Source organism: Python bivittatus, unplaced genomic scaffold, assembly GCF_059951505.1.
Source record: "Python bivittatus isolate LINGU-HERP-01145 unplaced genomic scaffold, Pbiv_v1 ctg000570_np1212, whole genome shotgun sequence".
In the NCBI taxonomy this organism is placed as follows: Eukaryota; Metazoa; Chordata; class Lepidosauria; order Squamata; family Pythonidae; genus Python; species Python bivittatus.
Window position 1 is genome coordinate 7012018 of NW_028277097.1, and position 22553 is coordinate 7034570.

Below are 22553 nucleotides of genomic sequence, written 5' to 3' on the forward strand. Positions count from 1 at the left end.
TGAGACTTAAAACACAAAGAAGCAAATTTTGCTGTTTTCAACAAGGTCCAATTTTTATGTTGCAGCAATTATTAATGCCAGCCTACAGGCAGGACAGAAAAACAAGAGTTGGTGTACAAATGAATACGTTCCACAACAATGTATCAGTGGACTTTTTAAAATAAGATAGCTGATACGTTCTAGTTTGTTCTTGTCTACGTTATTTATTTATTTATTCATTCATTCAATTTATATAGCCGCCAAATACAAAATTAAACAAATGACTCTTGTTTAATCTTGTATTAAATTTTGTAAGATAACCAGTCTGTTAGAGTGGTTTAAATAAAAGTCTGTTAGAGTGGTATAATAAATTTAATTAAAAAAATAAAACATGTACATGTGTGTGTATATATGTATATATAGAGAGAGAAACAAATCTTGTCTTTAATGTAGATTTTACTACTATGCTTTTGTGTCAGATTACAAAAAAGTTGTAAAAAATATCTTAAGAAAAATTCCCATTGGAGTTACTGAAGCTGACATACCACAGTCAGCAACATTTTCAGGTGGCAGACACTTTTGTGTCAGGATATATATATAAAGTTTATTATTTTTATTACTTAAATGACTAAGATCTCATGCAAGTATATCAGGATCTTGCAAGATTTCCCTGTCTGAAAATGTTGTTGTTGCTAGCAGACATCCTCTAGAAATGTTGTGGGGTGCTTGAATACCATTTTAGTCATTTGTTTTATAATGACTGACTTAAACATATGTGACTTAAAAACAAAGTCAATACTCATCCATTTTTCAGTTTAATATATTTATCATGGTATAATCATATCCACCTACTGTATTACCCTCTATTTGAAGGTATCCTCCATAGAAAGGTTGTCTTCTCCAAATTTCATCTATACATAAAAAAATGAAAGGAAGAGAACAGAGACCCCAATGTTATCAATTAATTTAGGCACCTGAGCAGCAGACTGAATGGGTGGTCACCTGACCATAGTTTTCCCCATAGTATTGGGGAATGTACTAGATATATATTATACAAACTATACATTTGCATTAATAATGTTAAATAGCACAAGTGAATTAGATGACAATCATGTTCTTTAATCTCCAGATTAACAGCTTTCTCTAACCTCAAAGCTCCAGGTATTTTGAGACTTCAACTGTTTGGCTTTCCAGTTAGGATGGAAATTTTGGGGTGGCAATCCCAATACATTTACTGAGTTGGAGAACATTGTTCTGGATCCTGCATTGAAAACCAGCATCAATAATTCTAGCCTATTATTGTTAGGTTTTGATCATTTAACTCACCTGAGATCAGGAGAGATGATATTTGCAGGGTGAACCACCAATCTATCATCAGTATCAGTTCTGTTCTCCACCCTGCCCCATTTCTGTATTGAATGCTACGAATAAAACCCAGATGTGACAGAACTACTTACTGTTGTTACCAATTGTTGACTTGGGATGTTTCTAATAACACTCCTTCTAAGAAAGTGTGGTATATGATTCAACATGATGAGCATGTTTAGAAAAAAGTAAGTCTGATTGTCTTCTGGTCGGTCAAATTATTTTGGACAATCCTCTTGCTCTTTTTTTGTCATGAAAACACATCCAAAGTTACTTAGTTTAGGAGTCACAACAGGGTTTCATAACATAGAATTCATAAATGAAGCAAGAGCCAGTAAAAGAAGCTTTCCTTGATGAAGCATTATTGTTTCTCAAGCTATGAAGGTATTCCACAAGGCACTCAACATGCAAAATTGTATCTTGTATTTTTGAACATAGAAGCCTACTGTAACACAGTTTTAGCGGTGCTAATCTGTTGGACCAAAAGCAATAAAGGGTTTGTGGCAACTAAGGAAGTAACACATTTATTATGGTATCAGCTTTCAGGGACTTATTGTAGACAACAGCTGATGTCATAATATTTTTAATCTTCATTAAATCACAAGATTTGTTTATATTCTCTGAATGATTATGCAGTCCAGTAGCTGCATTCTCCTTTATCCCCACCCTAGCAGTTGACAAAACCAGTTTTCATTTCTTCTGAAAACTGCAATGACTCAGATTTATAAACCAAGTTAATGCTTTTTCTTATAGCTTTATGTGCGTGTGGGTGCACATCCATGTGTGTGTGTGTGTGTGTGTGTGTGTAGGTATGTGTATTCACATATCTTAACCGCAGTAGTATATGAAATGGGATAATCTGATTCCTTAATATTTATTTATATCAATTTATATTTTGGGAAACAAGGTAATCCTAAGAACATGTTCTAGCAATTCCCATAAACAACATTTTCCAGAGGGCAAAATGAAAGAGGATGTTTCCTTGAGGACATGGATAAGAAGATAGGGTCTGTTTCTTTTAATGGGAAAAGCTGGAGCAAATGGGAACATTGTTTCGAAAGAGAACCAGATGCAGCCAAAAGAGGATCCAAGAAAGCAGGGAGCCAGATGGGGAAATATTAAGCCTACACCAGTGTTTGGAAGAATGAGGCAGCTTTCAAAATGAAGCTGGCCCAGTCTGTGGTCCAACATCAAAGTAAGAAGATATACGTAGATTAGATTTCCCAAGTGTGCTGCTGTCCACATAATTTGGCCTATAACTCCAATTAACCCTGAACATTGATTATGCTTTTGGGGCTGATGGGAATTGTAGGTCAAAACATGTTTGGATACCATGTTATGTGAGATGCATGTTGATGGATTCCAGATATGGGGAGGAAGGCTATAGCCAGAAAAATGGAGCATGAAATCGGTGATGGCCTGTGACAAAGAGGCATTGCTGTGTACCAGGAAATGCCTGGTTTGTATCTAATTTGTTATAAATACAGCAGATGTCCTTAAATGAGCCCTTGAGCTCTCACTTTCAGTCTCCAGCAGTTACAACCAAGGTGGCCTTTTATGCATTACTAGTAAAGAAGACAAAAGAAGATCCAGGTTGGCATAAAATTTGCATACGTTAATACATACACATAAAAACCCAATTAGAAATAATAATGTTATTCAAGGAGAATTACTTGAATGGGGACATTCGGATTGGTGACCCATATGCCAGTTCAGCTTGTGAGAACAGGTGGTGGGCCACTTCAAACACTCTGTATTCTGTTCTTTTGAAATCAAACATCTAGGAGGTTGGGCAATCTTTGAACATGATGGATGCCTACACATAAAAACTAAGCTTTCAAATAGAGGAACGTCCTCTGTAACTTAGGACAGATGGCCACTCTAACTGTGCCATAAGACCCAGAGCTGGCTTTCCTGCATAGCAGGGAGAAATGACATATTTCAGGTTGCATGTGACAGAGGATAGCTGTGCTGGATAGAACAAACATGTTTCAGTGGTCAAACAGATCTTCCCAGAAGTTCACAAAAAACAGCCATTCTTTACTTTTATTCCCCAGCTGCCTCTAATCCTGGGAGTTGTGGATAATCCTGGTTTACATATAATGCTAACCCATGTTATGGTGCATCTGTTTTTGATGAAGTGATAAAATAATCTGGGATGAAACTGTAGTAAGGGACTGCTGGAAGGACTATTTTAAAGACTTGTGTGAGAATGATAGTGATCATGTAGAATTCAGTAGGAATGCCATAAATGTTGATTGATTGATTATGTTCCATCAATTTGGTGTTGATACTTAATGACCACATAGATAGACTTTATCCAGGATATCTATTCCCAACTTGGCCCTTCAGGTGCACCCATCACCACTGCAATCAAGTCCATCTACCTTGCTGCTAGTTGTCCTCTCCTCTTTCTTTCTATCTTTCCCACAATTATTGACTTCTTAAAGCAACTGGGTCCTCACATAATGGGTCCAAAATATGATAATTTGAATCTGGTCATTGGTGCCTCAAGTGAGAACCTTGGATTGAGTTGTTCAGTGATCCATTTCTTTGTTTTCTTGGCTCTCTGTAGGATTCTCAGGAGTCTTCTTTAATGCCAAAGTACAAAAGCATCAACATCCTTGCTACCTTACTTCTTCAAAATCCAACTTTCACTTCCATGGAGTGCCACAGAAAAAAAAACATTGCCTGCATGATTCTGATCTTTGAGGTACAAACTCATCACAGCATCTGAATATATTTTCCAAGACCTTCATTGCCACTTTATTAAGTGCTAGTTTGTGCTATGTTTCTCGACTGCCGCCTAAAATGTCAATGTATCGTGAATTCATTTCATATCTCACTGTATTGAGTTTTCTCATGTTCATGCTTCTTATGTTCCATGTCCCCATTGTAATTATTTCTTTGCAGCTTCACTTTATTTTATTTATGTAAACAATTTATATGGCTGACCATCTCACAGCAATGGCTGTGCTCACGGAGATTAAACAAGAAGTTAAAACTGCAACACAATCAAATTAAACAACCAATAGTCTGCGTAACCCAAGTCTGGGGGCAAGAAAAATCATTCCCAATTTACCACAAAAAGCAGCAATAAAACCAATCAACCTGCCATCCAGCAGAGCTCATTGAACTTTCTGGCCCAAAAGCCAAATTGTGTGTGTCAGGAGAAACATAAAAGTAAGTTGAAGACAGTGGGAATGGAGTAGTTCAGAAATGTGTATGCTGGGTGGGTGATGATTAGGTAAATGTGGATTGCATACGAAAGTGAATGGCCAGCACAAAAGTACATTGATCAACCTAATATATGAAGAAAGAGTGAATGAGTTGAGAAGAAAGGGGAGACCAAAAAAATGGTGGCTGGATGAGCTGATGAGATCCTCCAAAAGAAGGAGGCAAGGAGTTAAAAAACAAAAGACAAAATATGTAGTGGCACATGAATATGGCAGAAGCAAGAATAGTTTGACAAGATGTAATGAATGGTGTTGATTTATGTATTTAATAAATTTATATGGCTGCCCATCTCATATACATGACTCTGGGTGGCTAGATTTAATCTAGATGTAAATTTAGATATAAACTATATTTCTTTTCTTTTTTCTTTTTTCTTATTTCATGCCTTAATTTCTTTGGCATATTGTCTCTTACTTCTTTTTTGCATTTCACATAAGGTTGCTTATTCTGAAAAAGGGAATTACATGGAAGGTAGGTAGGTATAGTTTTGGCTTAACATAGTTCAGTTCTTTTGGTCTTACAAAAATATCTGGAACTTGGAGAGCAAATTGTGGACACCTTCCAGAATGGTTGCTATGATAGACATGATGATCATAAAATAAGCTTTAGCAGAAGGTAAGCTAATCAGATTGCATCCCGTTACTTTCTTCAGCCTTGTAGGATGCTCCAATCTCCTCCCTTTACTTCTGTCTTTTGCCTGGCCAAGAACACACATTTGCAGAAAATGGCTGGGTCAGTTTACCATTTTTAGTTTCTACGAATGTCTCCGGATCTTAGGCAGGGCCCAGAGGCATTTTTGAAATTTAAACTATGCTTGATGCTGGGAATTTTGCTTTGCATCATAGCCACTTCTCATTCATTCATTCATTCATTCATTCATTCATTCATTCATTCATTCATTCATTTCTTTCTTCCTTTTAAAAATTTAATCTATTTTAAAAATAAAATTAGGTAGGGCAGGTAGCCCGGTGATTACCATGAGATATATTGCCAGGTACAACATTAGATACCCAAGATTTAATAGGATGTATAAACCCATCCAATACATCTAAAAGTGAGGTATGTAAATCAGGCCATTGAAGAAGCTATGGTTTAAAGTCCTGGTTTAGCACTGAAACCACAGTTATGACTAGTTTTTGAGGGTCAGTGACAGAGAGATGAAGGCAGGAAATGTCTGAATGGTGGACTATTCCTTAAAATGTTGGACTTAGCTAGGAGATGGGGGAATGATGGAAAGCAGGAATTATTTCAAGACTGCAACCTTGGGGTTAATTTGTGTCATATATTTTCTGGCTGATCTTTATTAGAATCAGCTACCTGGTCACTTTCTGCTTTTGTTTTATCTTTGTCTTTCTTTGAGATGCATTTTGCTGATGTCTTAGTACATTAATTTGGAGCCAGTGGGTTTTTGCAGACCTGCTGTTCCTCAGGTTCTATAACCTATATGTAAAGATTTGCAGGAGGTTGTTAAGGCAGAGAATTCTAGATGCCATTTCATGCACCACTGAGGCTCATTTTCTATCTGTTCCTAACACAGAGCAGGACAAATTGGTTTTTGCCAGCATATTTGATCTCAAATGATAAAGAGACTTTTTTATTGATGGTGTTTAAACAGGGCAGGCTGCTGCAGAGGAAATAAATAGTACCAGGAAGAATAATATAAAGGAACAGAATGGAGGAGACACACATGCAGCAATTTGTAATCGGGGGGTGGGGGAGGGAATTGAATGAGCTGCCACTACTGAAGTAGGAAAACTCAAGGGGACATTTTGAATAATTCAAACTCTCTGAAAAATGTCTCTCTCTCTTCCTGCCTGCCAGACGGGTTTCAGAGGGAGAAGCAAGGTGGAAAAATCCATTGCATAGACTCCTTTGCAAATTGAACCAATTCACACTTCCCAAGCCAGAGCAGAATTATTTTATGATACAGTCCACCACTCAAAGATGCCAATAAATTCATATTATGTGTATATTTTATATAGACATGGATGTAGATGTTATATTTATTGCCTCTAGACTTCTGGGGCCAATTAAAAATGCTATCCATGACCTTTTCAGCTCTAAATGGCAGAGCACCAGGATACGTTGGGCAAGGCTTTGTCAGAATTGAATCTGCCTGTCTGGTCTGGTCATCAACAGAGGCATGGGTGAGATGGCAGGAAGAGCCCCCCCCCTTTTTGGACTACCCTCCCCAGAAGTATGTGTCACCCTCCTTCTTGCTGCAGCTCCAGAACAGGTTAAAGCAGTTTTATTTCAGCGGGTTTGTAGTCCCAGCTATTGGGGTTGCTTGTCTTCAGTTGTCTTTCTTTTTGGTGATGAGGTTTTTTTATTCTGACATTGTTCTGATTTACTTATTTATTTTCAGGTCTTTGATTATCTTGTTTTTGGTGTTGGGGGCTGCCTGTTTGGGACTGGGGTAGTTACAAGTAACAATAAAGAAACAAATAGAAAAATATTGAGAAAACCTTAGAAAGGCTCTGTAAACTTCATCCTTGGCATAACTGTATTTTGGAGGCCTAAGGTTGTAAACACTATCACTTAATTATTATTTAGCACTAATATATCAATCAAATCTTTATTACAGTCATAGACCAGCACTAATATAAGTCTTTGGTTCATACACACTCTCCTCTCTCTCTCTCTTCATTGCAGAAAATAGAAGCTTCCAGCTTCTAACATTTAATTAACGAATTGTCCTTATCATTATAAAGGACAAACCATGGTTATTTTAAGTTAGGGTTTACTGAAGCAAGACTGTACTTTCTGGTTTCAACAAACCCCAAGTTGCAGTAACCATAGATGCCAGTTATAATTAATTTTAATTTAATTTAATTTAATCAATGAAGGCACCTCATAATAGGGGGCAAAAAAAATAGTTTAATTAAGTGCAAGGAAAAACTTAATTGAAAACACAGCGATAAAAACAATCAGCTCACCCTCCAGCTTGACAGGCAAACATCATATCCCCCTAGGCAAAGAATTATAAAACCTGGGAGATGTCTCCAAGACGGCCTTTTCTCATATTCCTACCAGAAGATACATTGTTGAGGGTGAAAGCACTCAATTTTTCTCCATATCTTAAGTCCTGAATGTAGTAAGGCTCTGATTAGTTGAACAAAAAGGAGTTGAATGCTTTAATACCCTTTGTAGCAAAGCCAGAAGAAAAAGAGAGGCAAGGCGGAACTGATCAAGCTATTTCAAGTCCATGTTATTATCTTCTGTTTATGCAAAAGACCCTTTTATTTCATTTCCAGTTTAAATTGCAAGTTACTGGATTTTAATCCACACGAACACTGATGTTTAAATAGGTATTTCAGCTGCATTTTCTCAGAGAATATGTATTTACAAAAGTTTTTTATCTCAAAACATAGTTAAAATAAATATAGTACATTTTCTTTTGGGAATGATTATCTGCATGAATCTGTTCCTATCACAAGCAGCCAAGTTTATTATTAAAATATGTTGGAAAACTGCATCTTTAATTGTCTCAGCAGCATTTTAAAATGTTGATAGGCGCTTTGGCTGAAAAAAAGGACACAACAAGAAAGCTTTGAAAAACCCTACTAGAAAGAATGAAGTTATTCAAATCTGGTCACCTTTTATTGGTGTGTTAATAATATCTTTGTTAATGCCTTAAACTGTACAAATATCATTTTGGACAGAAATACGCAATATGTATGTTTAAAACATTTCTCTTTTTCTTTAAGGCAAATTCTTCTCTCCCTCTCCCTCTCTCTATTCAATAAGTATACTGATTCCCAAGTTTTTGTTTTTACTCTTTCAATTGTTTTGGCTGTTGTCATTATTTTTCTTTTGAATTCCACATTTTATTATGCTTTATGTGATTTGTTTGGGGAAAAATAAAAGAAAAACAAAACACCTTGAAAACTATCTCCCCGCCCCCAAAGGTGCAACAATTAAGGATCTCTCATTCTAGAAGATACTGTGATACTGGTTTGCACCCCCAGCCCCAAAGGCATCCATGATGGGGGGGTCAAGAAAGTCAAGACAGTGGCTTCAGCTGTGTGATCAATGCCCTGTCCCTTTTTTAATGGCTGTAATGTATGCAATGCAGGTTTAAAAAACAGAATCATGGCCACCATATTTACTTTCTTGAATTGCGCCTAAGGCCCATTTACAAATTGCTCACTCAGGCCCTACAGATAATTCCTGAAGAAACATAAGCCTTGCCAGAAAAGTGGTTGTCCACTGTTCAGATTTCTATCTGAACTGGTGAATTTTATCCTGGGTCAGACTGTTATGAATAATGCCTAAAAGGAAAACTAGATGTGTTAAGATTAGCTAGAAAAATCCTTGAGTTCTGTCATGAAAGTCAAAATTAATTTTCATACCTGGAAAAATATACTCGGAGAGTAGTATATTTAAGGAGGAAAAATGCTTTTAATATACAGTATTATAGCCTATTTGTCAATAGTGGAGTAACACAAATTCCATAAATAATAATTATAATGGGCAGTAGATGGACAGATTTTAAACTGCTTCTAAAAAACCTTTTTAAATCTGCATGTGCATTAAAAAAAAAACTTTAAACAGGTATTATTTTAATGCTCCCCTCAAGGGAATAATCATGGAGGGCCAAATTCTTATGACATCCAGAGACTTGCCAGCGCTAAAAGCAGCCCTGAATACAAAAATAATTTAATAAGGTGAAGTTGATTTCCTCTTCTGGCTTGCAGTATCATGATGAATGAATGAATTAAGGCAACAAGATGAGACAGGTACTGTTTGAAGGAACCAAGTAAAGATAATAAGCAACTATTTTCAACACCACTGTTTTGCAAAGCTATGCTTTATATGTTATTCTAGAACCTTCACCCTGGAACCACATTTTTGTTATTTTCTCAGAAAAGTAGTCTGACAGAAATTGATCACTTTTTTCCCCAGAGGGAAATTAATTTCCAAGAAGCGTAGGTCTTTAAAGAGATGGCAGGAAAGTTATTCCCCTCCCTTTTCTTGAACCAAATTCTGTTACTTCAAAAGGGGTAGAATTATCATCTGTATCCTAAAGCTCAGAATGTTATCTTAGAACAGTTGGCTTTTCCAAGTTATGGAGGAACCCAGTCTGGCCTGTACACAACCACGGGGACCAAATCACTTTAGGGACAAGGATAAAGCTAACCACCCCAAATATTTACAGGAATGGGTTCAAGCTTAGGGGGGAAAGAGTATCAAATTACCACTGTTGTGATCACAAATGAGTTTTGGAACTAGGGAGGGAGAATGAAAAGGAGCTGAGGAAATTTCAACTTTTCCAAGTGGTTTCTTAAGAGAATCTCTATCCCAGCCAAGGGTTTTTTATTTTATTTTATTTTATTTTATTTTATTTTATTTTATTTTATTTTATTTATCTGTTGGATTTATATCCACAATAATCAGACTCTTGGCAGTTTATGATACATCCAAAGCCATAAAACAAAGCATCTGCAGGAAAGAAAATTAAATGGAAATACAAAAACAGCCTTAACTGCCCTTCCTACCCAACTCACACAAATTCAATCTCATAATGAATGGCATCACTTCATATCCCAAATGTTCTCCAAAATAGCTTGATTTTTAATAGTGTCTGGAGAGCCACGCTGGCTGGGGAATTTGGGGAGTGAAGTCCACACATCCTAAAGTCGCCAAGGATGAGAACAACTGCTATGGGGCAATCTCTTCGGCCAAGCTGCCAAAGGAAAGAAAAGCAGAGGAGATAGCATATTAGGTGAGACCATACTGGGGTAGCAGGTCTTCTCTTCATCTCAAGGAGTTAGTAAACTAGGGCCATTTAAATTTTTGAATATTTTCTTTAAAAAAAAAAGACTCAAGTTAGAAATATAACTCAATGATATTCTCACCAGTTCCTGGAATGGAGCATTTCTTTCTGCTCCACACTGAAGATGAAATTACATCAAATTTGTTTTCCTACCTTTGCACATAATCAAAGGCACAGAACACAAGGCTGCTTCCTATTACATTGAAATAGATTCTCCACAACATCTCGTGACTGGAAAACTCTTATTGCATGCATACTGTCTCTTTTTTCAGGTCAAGGAAACTGAGCATAAGCACTCTGTAATTTACCCCACAATTTAAGTTAAAAGTAGGGGGAAATAAAAATAACCTCTTTCACATACTCGAAATGGTTTAATTTGATGGAAACGCTCAGAAGGTGATTGCAGATGACAAACATGGAAAGCCGTAGAATGAGTCTAATAAGTTCCTCAGTGTTTATACTGTTACAAGCTTCTGGTAATAAAATAAAATGTCTTGATTCTTCCCCCACATGAACATTTATTATGCATATCCAATGCTGTTCCAGAGGATGGGAGGAACAGGAATGCAAGAATGTAAGAACATACCTGCCAACCTAAGGTTTATTCAATGCATAGCTCTCAAAATTTAGTTATTTATTGTTTATGCTTCCTTCCAAAATGTATTTTTATTAATTTATTTACATTTTTATTTATTTATATTTCAAATTTAGTCACCACCCATCTCACTCAAAGAGCGACTCTGAGCGTTTTTTTTGTCTATCTATCAAGGCCAAAAGAGAGACATCCAAACAAGACATTGGTAACTGGAGCTGAATCAGCGCTTGGCATTGTGGGAATAGCTTTCTCCTACACCCAAACCAAGGTATGTGTTTAAATAATAAATTAAAGCTAACTAGGTACTCTAGCTTGAATCCCAAATGAGAGAAACATTTATCAATGGTCTTTGCAATATTTTAGGACGTCCATAGTTTATCATGTGTATACTTACAAAGTGAATCTTAATTAAACCTTTGAGAATCTATGAAGATGAGAAATACTAGGAAGACTCTGTCATCCTTATGAGAACTGTACTCAAGTGTTATTTGAAAAGTCTCTTTTTAAGCATCCAAATGTTGTGATAATTTATTTTAGATGGTGCAATGCCTCTTTCCCAATACAGTAGATAAGGCAATTGGCCTTTGTGTATATACATCCTCAGCTATTTCACTAACCAGAATAAACTTCAATAATAAATAAACTTACCAGTTTACTGAAACGGCCATACATTGCATTGTTGTAAAGAACCAGAATTGCAGATTTTTTGCTTTTCAAAAAAGGACTAACCATGAAGTAAGAGGTCTAATAGATCTGATCCAAGGCCTTTTTAGTCTACCCCCTGAGAACAATTCAGATGCTTTAGAAATTATTTCCACCAGTGTCAGCTACATTATGGAGGCTATTTAAGAAATATGGGAAATAAAAAGACGCTGAATGCATAATTTCCTCTATTGTTATATAGCAAGTCATAAAGTGAGGCAAATACAGCGACAGTCTATAAGCATGGAGCTCTATCATCAAGAACGATTTATTACCTTGATGGTCGAGTTGTTAACATCCAAGTTCTCCAGAGACTAAAGTTCACTGAATTTTAACACATAAGAGATGTGCTTTGTTTTGTAAGTTATTTCCTGCTTCTCTGCAAGCCAATTATGATTGAGGAGATTAAGTGGGGAAGGGGGAAGAAATGTGTTCCTATAAAAAAAGATCCAGGATTAAAAATACAGTTTCAGATAAGCAGTGATCTTTAAATCATGATATCTTGTGAAAATGTATATCATGGAATCACAGTTATTGCAAAATCTACTTATTTGTAATAAGCCCACTAGATCTAGTCCTGTCATATCACACTCCTCATTCCAAACTGAAGAACCCAGATGTCAGGCTCCCCAAGGCAGGTGTAAGTTTGGTTGAAGTTCCCAGGAAGTTAACATGACACAGCTAGGACTAAATCATGGTTGTAATTATTGACAATCTCTGACCACTGGCTAATTCCCAAATCTTGGGTTTTTCCTTGGATTCAAATCTTCCTTGAGTTCAAATCCAGCATTCTCTTTCCTTGTGTTTTATTCTGCATAATAATAATCTGACCTTTCTTTTTCAATACTTGTTTGCTATTTCATGTTTACATTTTCTGCATTCTTGCCCTGGGCATCGCTAGAAATGAAGCCTTGACACCAAATCTCCAACTTACTTGACTGTGCTGTCCATCATGGATGTATTCCATCTCATAGAATCATAGAGGGGCCTTGAATTCCATCCTGCTTGACTATCTGTTTGACAGAGGAAATCCAGAATTAGAGCATTCTCCACAGATGGCTCGAAGAGTGAGGAGGGGAATGTCACGCTATCAACTCACTGGGAATTAGTGTCACTGTTAAATTGCTATTTACTGTCAAGACATTTCTTCTAAGAGTCTATATTACAACCAAGATCAATCTGCAGCTTAAACCCACTGCATCTAAGCTTGTTCTCTCTTGGCAGTACAGAACAGGATGTTACCCTACTATGTGACAGTACTTCAGGCCTTTGAAGAGCACATGCCCATTGGAGCTCCTTTTTTGAGATTTCTGCTATTTAGCAAGCACTCTTCAAATCAGTAATGTTTCATGAATGACTTCCAATGCAGTAAAGGAAGTCAGGGCATCTCTGCTATGACAATACATGTAAGTCCCTATACTGCTCATTAAGTAAAGTGAAGCCACCTTTGAGTCAGACTTAAGTCCTGGTGCCTTACATGGATATGTCTATGTATTTTTCTTAGGATGATACAGAAGTGATTTGCTATTGATTACTTCTAGAATGTTTTTCTTCCCTCAATTTCCCACTTTAGTCTAGTCTACAGCCCTGAATTCTTGTTCTAAATACTAATCAGGCCAACCAATCTCAGCTTCTGAGATCAGCCAAGATTAGCCAGGTGCTACTACCTATTAAAGCATGCAGTTTGTTAGATACCAGCAAATATATACAGTTAATACCCACAAAATTCCAAGCATCTCAACTATTCCCTATGGAGCACTTCTTGGCAAGTAGTCCTTGCAAGTACATAGAAGTTGGACTTAACTGTTGACCATCTTGCTTCATCCCCAGTCCATGCAAGCAGTAAGATGGATGAACACAAAAAAGGGCAAAGAGCAGGATATAATCAAATAAACAAAATCAATTGCATACATCTGGCTACAAGATGTGGTTGATTGTTATTTCCAAAAGAAAAGGAGAAGTCATTCACAGATTTCTTGTCAGTTTCTCTCTACTCCTTTGGCTCCAATTCCCCAAACCTCTAAAATCCTCTCAGTCTTCAGGATTTCTTGTAACTTCTTCTGATATCCTGGGGAAATTCTTCTCAGTAACCAGCAATGTGGACACGCTTGAACCCCAGATGAGTTCTCAAGTAGGCATGTTATTCACAATGCTAAACTAAGCAGGTTGACTGAACTGGCAGGAAGTGTGTGTTCTGGAGTGCAAATAGTCAGATGGGGGGAAATTGAAATCCACTGAAAATCTTCCTCTTGCACACTTACCAAAGATATTCCAGTACTTTTGCCTATGATCATCCTAACTAACCCTTTCCTGAAGCAGAAAGGAAATGCTAAGGTTTATCATAAATCGGTGATTTTGTTTTCACACAAAGAATTCTTTGTCAGTGTGTCCCAAAGTATGAAAAAACCAGGGGAAGCCCCAAGTACTTCTGTTGTCCCTGCAGACAGAGGATATGTACATAGCACTCAAGGATGCCTTTGAGTTGCAGAGAAAATAGTGTACAATGCCTTGGTCTGCTCAAACAGCAAAACATTTAATAATACATTAAATAAAATCAGAATACTCACTGGAAACATAAATAATTAAGCTAAAGCTTAAATATTTTGGTCACATAAGGAAAAGGCAAGAGTCATTGGAGAAGACCTTAGTGCTAGGAAAAATACAAGACAATAGAAAATGAGCCCGACAGGAGACAAGGTGGTTGGATACTATCACTGATGATATAAGTAGGAGCTTTGAGAAGAAACAGTCACTGACAGACAGTCCTGACAAAATAATGGCTGTAAGGTCATGAAAAGTCAGGAACAACTGAACAATTGTCCTGTCCTGCTGCTTGGACTTCATGGCAGGAACAGATAGACTTCTGACTGAAAAACTCTATGTTGTTTTTGATTTAGACATTGAGATCTACCATCCAAAGCCATGGTGCAAAATCTACCATTAGTCTCTTCCTCCCATCATTTCTTTTAAACAACACTCGTTCAGTGACCATTCAAAGTTATGATGGTGCTGAACAAGGGGGACATTGCAGCATCCTCGTGGTTATGTGATTATGATTTGGGTGCTTGGCAACTGGCTTGCAATTATGACAGTTGCAGTATCCCATGGTCACGATTGCCACTTGTGACCTTCCCTTCTGGCTTCCCACAAGCAAAGTCAGTGGGCAAGTCGGCAGGAGTTTGCAAGTTGCTCCCGCAAGTTGCTCCCGCTCCTGCCACTTTTTCTCCCAAGGACTCCTGGGTGGCATGAGGATCTTGTACTCTTTAGCACCCTCCTACAGCACCTGCCTGCCCACCCTCACTCCGTAGTGCCTGCCCGCGGCACCCGCCCATCTGGCAGCCTGCTTGCCCGGGATGCAGTTTCAGCAGCTCTTCTTACATTGTGGTCACATGAGGTCCTTGCCTAAAACCGCAACCAGGACTGCTATCACTAAGCAGTGTGGTCATGTGATGTTTTGCTTAATGACTGCTTTGCATGCCAATGGAAATTCCAGTCCCAATTGCTGTTGCAACCTGAGGACAACCTGTACAGGTTGTTTTCATCAGTGTTTCTGAGCTCCCCTCCCCTAGAAAAAGGGGAGAACTGAACTGAAGTGCAGGCAAGGAATGGCATAATATAGAGATGAGGCTAATCACATACTAAATAAGCATCTTATATCTTTAGCAATTCTGTGTATGAATTAAAGGATTTAATTATCAGAGGCCTTGCTCTAGCAACCATGTTCCATTCTGAACTGGGGCAGATGATTACCAAAATAGTGGTTTCTCAGGGTGATACCTAAAGCCTGATGAAGTTCCATATTATGTAGGAGGTAAAGCTTCTTTGCCTTCTGACAATGACTGTGTGATATTTGTACATCCAGGGTACAACCATACTGCAGCCTTCCATATAGTCAGCAGTTCCTCATCCAACCATTCATATACTGGAACGGTAATTTGATATCAGTTCCCCAAGCATTTTATTGCCTCTTCAGTGGCTAAGCACCTCCATGGAGAATAAGCATACAGAATCATTTATTTTATGGCTGTGTACTTTAGGTGTATTCTTACGTACTTCCACAAAGCTCAAGCCTGCAGTCTTCTGCTGCTTTTTGTAACACACGGACAAGAGACATTGCTGGATCTGTCGCAGTAGCAATGTAAGTCCAAGCAAATCAAGAGGAAGCTCTGGGCATTTTCCTATCTGAGATGCCAAAGAAATTACAGCCTCCATATAATAAACTGAAATAAGCTGAATGAGGAGATGAATATTCCTATTGCTTTGGATGTCCTTGTGATTAGGCAGAATGAAGGAAGTATTTCAGGTGACCCACTGGAATGGACATCACTTGGCTAAGCACCCATCTGTTGCTCCAATGTGCTATCCAGTTTGCTCTACTAACCTCCTACTTGCAAACACAGTTCTGTCCTTAGACAAAATAGAAGAAGCAGTGAATCTAGAAGGAACAACTAGGAAGCTGCCCTTACTGTCACTAAATGGTCATCTTATTTTGTCCAATGCTTGGGCCAGAGCTGTTTGGGAAATGGAGCTGCCACCTCCTAACATAGGGCAAAAATTAACCTAAAATAGGGGAGTACAACTTCAAAACACTCCTCCTAAATCATTGTGTGTGGTCCATCTCACCTTTCCAAAATTTGCTCCAAATTTTATTTCTTAAAGTGACAGGACATGAATAGTTAATAATACATGAGGAGTATTTTTATTAACTGCAATTAAAATTAAAATTACATCAGATTTAGTGTTCGTCCTTATCCTGCTCCTGTAATGATGTGCAGTCCCCAGCATGCCAGGTAAAGGCTAAGTGGCAGTAGAAGACCACAGAAAATAAATATGTGTTGAATCCCCTTCTAAACTGTCATAAGGAAGAATCTTATTTCAACTTCAGTGGCAATTTACTCCATAATATGGGCAGGGCCACAGAAAAAGGGGGTTTGACTATTAATGACAAAACATCATTGGTGCCCCAATGATGACCGAAGAGTGCAAGGCAGATTGTATTTTCCAGAGCAGACTTCAAGGCAATCCTGAAGTAGCTGAAGTAGTCTGGATGCAAATCACGTAAAATTTATACCTTGAACTAGGCTAGGAAGAGAATCAACAATCGGGGAGAGAACTACCCACTAACATATTACCACATTCTAAGCCTGTTGTGGTTTCTGACTTCAGTTCAGCTTATTCTTCCCCATCCAGTTTCTTCCCACCTGGAGATATGGTCAGGTGAAAGTCAAGGAAAGGAAAAGTATAGTTGAATATTATATTTTATAACAGTCAGACATCACACTGGAACAAATATGATTCTGGTATATTAAGGAAATGCAAACACTTTTTAATTGTACAGATTATAGACAGCTCTATACTCACAGTACAGAAAACAAGAGGAAGAAAACAGAGGCAAAGTGAAACAGTAAGACTGTTAATGAAATGCTAATGGAGGCAATGGGCCAAATGAAAACCACCACCCCCCATTGTGATTTCATGTTCTTTCCCTTGCTTTTTAATAAAAAGATAATCCTTCATTAGATAAAATTACACATAGGCAGTTATTTCTCAGGAAACAAAGAGATAAATCCCTTGAAAAATTGCTTGCCACGTTTTGCTTGAGTGCCAGAATTGGCTAAATTAGGTGATTTTAATGCAAGGAAAAAAAATGTTCTTACTTGAGACATATTGTACCAGTTTACAGGAAACATGGCCACAAATGAAATAGGCAAGCACAAAAGATGCACTTATCAAGATAAATAAATGCTTAGCACAAGAACTTTGCTATAAATTGATCCATGGAGCATCTCTACTAATGTTACTTCTTCTGCTGTTCAGGGAGAGCCTGTGACTCTTCTGCTTTCCCAGCAACAAAGATGTATTTATTGTTTCTAAAATCCCAAAACCATCATATAGAATTCACAGCAAGGGACAGAAATACTCAGGAAAAGTCCCTATAGCTTGAAACTATGGTATCCACCAAGCAACTCTCAGCCATTGGCATAGAGATAGATTTAATATTAGTTTTGGTTGGATGAGGCAAGTTGCCCATGTACAGACCGAGTTTCTTCTAGCAGGAAGAAGCCAGAGGAAGTAGGTGGGAAGGAGTTGAGGTTGTGATCCATAGGAATGACACTGCCCTTGCCAGAATTCTAGTCCTGAACTGAATGTGCATATCATGGACTGGGAACAGGAGATAGACTGGCAATTATGCCTGAGAATTGACCACCTGACTGTCTTGTAGAGTCTTTGGGTACATAGACCAAGTTGGTTTTGGATTTGGTGCTACAGTCCTATAGTCTATTAGGGCTGGATGTTTTCAACGCCCATGGATTGTCTGGTGTGGCTCAAGAGTTCATAGAGGCCATGATGACTGTGGTCCTATCCTAAATTATCTCAGAGCCAACACATGTTGCTGATCACGCACTTGACCTGGTCATTTGTTCTGGTCAGAATAGAGTTTCATGAAAGAATTCCACTGTGGTGATCACATTGTCATGGAAGGATACTATCTGTTTAAGGCTTTTGTTGTTGTTGTTTAGTCGTTAAGTCGTGTCCGACTCTTCGTGACCCCATGAACCATATTGCGCCAGGCCTTCCTGTCCTTCACTGCCTCCCTGAGTTTGCTCAGTTTCATGCTCATTGCTTCAGTGATGCTATCTAACCATCTCATCCTCTGCCGTCCTCTTCTCCTTTTGCCTTCAATCTTTCCCAGCATCAGGGTCTTCTCCAAAGAGATCTCTCTTCGCATTAGGTGGCCAAAATATCTGAGCTTGAGCTTCATTATCGATCCTTCCAATGAGCAATCAGGGTTGATTTCCTTTAAGATTGACTGGTTTGACCTCCTAGCAGTCCAGGGGACTCTCAAGAGTCTTCTCCAGCACCACAGTTCAAAGGCATCAATTCTTCGGCGCTCGGCCTTTTTATGGTCCAGCTCTCACAGCCATACATTACTACTGGAAAAACCATAGCTTTGACTATGCGGATCTTTGTCGGCAAGGTGACGTCTCTGCTTTTTAATATGCTATCTAGGCTTGCCATAGCTTTCCTCCCAAGGAGCAAGCGTCTTTTAATTTCATGGCTGCAGTCTCCATCTGCGGTGATCTTGGAGCCCAAATAAATGAAGTCTGTTACTGCTTCCATTTCTACCCCTTCTATTTGCCAGGAATTGATGGGTCCAGATGCCATGATCTTAGTTTTTTTAATGTTGAGTTTCAAGCCAGCTTTTGCACTCTCCTCTTTCACCCTCATCAAGAGGCTCTTTAGTTCTTCTTCACTTTCTGCCATTAGGGTGGTATCGTCCGCATATCTGAGGTTGTTGATGATTCTCCCTGCAATCTTAATTCCGGCTTGTGATTCTTCCAGCCTGGCATTTCTCATGATGTACTCTGCATATAGGTTAAATAAGCAGGGTGACAGTATACAGCCTTGTCGTACACCTTTCCCTATTTTGAACCAATCGGTTGTTCCATGACCGGTTCTAACTGTTGCTTCTTGGCCCGCATACAGATTTCTCAGGAGACAGGTAAGGTGGTCTGGTACTCCCATCTCTTTAAGAATTTGCCACAGTTTGTTGTGATCCACACAATCAAAGGCTTTTGCATAGTCAATGAAGCAGAAGTAGATATTTTTCTGGAACTCTCGTGCTTTCTCCATGATCCAGCGAATGTTGGCGATTTGATCTCTAGTTCCTCTGCCTCTTCGAAACCCACCTTGTACATCCGGTAGTTCTCGGTTCATGTATTGCTGAAGCCTAGCTTGTAGGATTTTGAGCATAACCTTGCTAGCATGTGAAATAAGTGCAATTGTGCGATAGTTTGAGCATTCTTTGGCGTTGCCCTTCTTTGGAATTGGAACGTAAACTGACCTTTTCCAATCCCGTGGCCACTGTTGCGTTTTCCAAACTTGCTGGCATATTGAGTGCAGCACTTTAACACCATCATCTTTTAGTATTTTAAATAACTCAGCTGGAATACTGTCATCTCCACTAGCTTTGTTGTTAGCAATGCTTCCTAAGGCCCACTTGACTTCACTCTCTAGGATGTCTGGCTCAAGGTCAGTGATCACACCAGCGTGGACATCAGGGACATTAAGATCTTTCTTGTATAGTTCTTCTGTGTATTCTTGCCACCTCTTCTTAATCTCTTCTGCTTCTGTTAGGTCCCTGCCTCTTTTGTCCTTTATCATGCCCATCTTTGCACTAAACGTTCCTTTCATATCTCCAATATTCTTGTAGAGATCTCTAGTCTTCCCCATTCTATTGTTTTCCTCAATTTCTTTGCATTGTTCATTTAAGAAGGCCTTCTTATCTCTCCTGGCTATTCTCTGGAAATCTGCATTCAGTTGCTTATATCTTTCCCTTTCACCCTTGCTTTTCGCATTCCTTCTTTCCACAGCTATTTGTAAAGCCTCATCAGACAGCCATTTTGCTTTCTTGCATTTCTTTTTCTTTGGGATGGTTTTAGTTGCTGCCTCCTGTACAATGTTATGGACCTCCGTCCATAGTTCTTCAGGCACTCTGTCTACCAAATCTAATCCTCTAAATCTATTCATCACCTTCACTGTGTACTCACAAGGAATATGATCTAAGTCATACCTGAGTGGTCTAGTGGTTTTCCCTACATTCTTCAATTTAAGCCTAAATTTTGCAGTAAGAAGCTCATGATCTGAGCCACAGTCAGCTCCTGGTCTTGTTTTTGCTGTCTGTATAGAGCTTCTCCATCTTTGGCTGCAAAGTATATAATCAATCTGGTTTCGGTATTGACCATCTGGTGATGTCCATGTGTAGAGTCATCTCTTGTGTTGTTGGAAAAGAGTGTTTGCTATGACTAGCTTGTTCTCTTGACAGAACTCTATTAGCCTTTGCCCTGCTTCATTTTGTACTCCAAGGCCAAATTTGCCTGTTATTCCGATTACTCCTTGACTTCCTACTTTAGCATTCCAATCCCCTATGATGAAAAGGACATCTTTTTTTGGTGCCAGTTCTAGAAGGTGTTGTAGGTCTTCATAGAAGTGGTCAACTTCAGCTTCTTCAACATCAGTGGTTGGGGCATAGACTTGGATGACTGATATTGAATGGTTTGCCTTGGATATGCACTGAGATCATTCTGTCATTTTTGAGGTTGTACCCCATTACTGCCTTTCCCACTCTCTTATTCACTATGAGTGCAACTCCATTTCTTCTAAGGGTTTCTTGCCCACAGTAGTAGATATAATGGTCACCCGAATTAAATTCACCCATTCCCGTCCATTTCAGTTCGCTGATTCCCAAGATGTCGACGTTCAATCTTGTCATCTCATGTTTGACCACATCCAGCTTGCCTTGGTTCATAGATCTTACATTCCAGGTACCTATACAATATTGTTCTTTACAGCATCGGACCTTCTTTTCGCTTCCAGATACATCCACAGCTGAACGTCCTTTCGGCTTTGGCCCAGCCGCTTCACTCTTTCTGGAGCTACTTGGAATTGGCCTCCGCTCTTCCCCAGTAGCATATTGGACACCTTCCGACCTGAGGGGCTCATCTTCCGGCATCATATCTTTTAGCCTTTTAACATTGTCCATGGGGTTTTCTTGGCAAGGATACTGGAGTGGGTTGCCATTTCCTTCTCCAGTGGACCACATTTTGTCAGAACTCTCTGTCATGACCTGTCCGTCTTGGGTGGCCCTGCACGGTATAGCTCATGGCTTCACTGAGTTACGCAAGCCCCTTCGCCATGACAAGGCAGTGATCCATGAAGGGGTTAAGGCTTTATCTGTCTATATTTATTGTTTATGTGTAGTTTTTATTCCATTGCTTTCTTAACCTCTCTACCATTTCTCTGGAATGGATGAGAGAAACAGAAACTGAATCCAGATAAAAAAGAAGTACTTTTCGGGGAAGGAAGGTTCATAATTCTAGGACTATTTGTTCTATATAGAATCACATTATTCCTGAAAGAATAATATGCAGTTTCAGGATGACTTTGGATTCTAATCTTTTCTGATCCCTCAGATGAAGACTGTGACCAGAAGCACCTTCCAAGACAATGACTTTAAAGCAGTGACAACTTCCAGGCTTGAATTATGTAATATCTTCTACATAGGGCTGCACTTGTGTGTTACTCAGGAACTTCAACTAATACAAAAAGCTGTAGCCATGTTGGTCTCCAATGCAGCATAGGAAGCTCATATTACTCAATTTGTTTTGGGGTACACTACAACGTGTTAGTTATGATCTTTACAGCTGTAAACAGCTTGAGCCCAGCACACCTAAGAGAACACCTCCTTCTGCAACATTCCCACCATTTATTAAAATCATCTGGAGAATCTGTATCCAAGCTGTATCCAAGCTGGGATCAAGCTTTCTGAATGATTGCCCCACCCTGCAGAACCCACTTCCAAATACAGTATAGAACCTGTCATGCATCTTAGCCTTTAAGACAGTGTTGTGCAAACTTGGCCACTTTAAGATGAGTGGAGTTAAACTCCCAGAATTCTGGCTGGGGAATTCTGGGAGTTGAAGTCCACTCATCTTAAAGTGGCCAAGTTTGGACAACACTGCTTTAAGAAGTCTTTAAAAGCACATCTCTATCATTCAGTCTACAAGGTTTGATTATTTATTTTAAAAACATTTGCCTTTTGCTGGTATAAGAATTCAATTCTATTTTAAAATACGATTTTCCTGTCTTTATATGTTTTAACTTGTGAGATTTAGAGCATTTTGTACATTGTTCAGGGATTTCAGTGATGGGCGGACTAAAAATCAAATCATCATCATCATCATCATAGTAATAGTAGTAAGCTAAATGAATGAGCTGCAATGATTCTTTCCATGTGATAATACAAGGTTACTTGCTCTGTTTGCAATTCACTCAGTCTCTTTCTTATTTAATTTAGCATATTTAACTCGGGGCTGTACAGAACAATTCTTCCTTTCA

General features: G+C 38.6%; 2 long non-coding RNA genes across 5 annotated transcripts in view; one reads left to right on the plus strand and one right to left on the minus strand.

The window, feature by feature from the left end:
- LOC148214322 (uncharacterized) overlaps nucleotides 1-22553 on the plus strand; it is a 106016-nt gene that overhangs the window by 69474 nt on the left and 13989 nt on the right. For both annotated transcript variants that reach the window (XR_015798265.1, XR_015798266.1), the window contains exon 2: nucleotides 11127-11220. This is a non-coding gene — a long non-coding RNA (uncharacterized LOC148214322). The remainder of the gene's footprint in view (nucleotides 1-11126; nucleotides 11221-22553) is intronic.
- LOC112542834 (uncharacterized) overlaps nucleotides 800-22553 on the minus strand; it is a 102660-nt gene continuing 80906 nt past the window's right edge. The window contains exons 5-7 of one of the 3 annotated variants that reach the window (XR_015798264.1): nucleotides 12589-12667; nucleotides 11930-12089; nucleotides 800-890 (exon numbers count right to left, since the gene is read on the minus strand). This is a non-coding gene — a long non-coding RNA (uncharacterized LOC112542834). Of the gene's footprint in view, nucleotides 891-9994; nucleotides 10268-11929; nucleotides 12090-12588; nucleotides 12668-22553 lie in introns of those variants that run through there. The other 2 variants (XR_015798262.1, XR_015798263.1) reach the window with 2 other exon arrangements.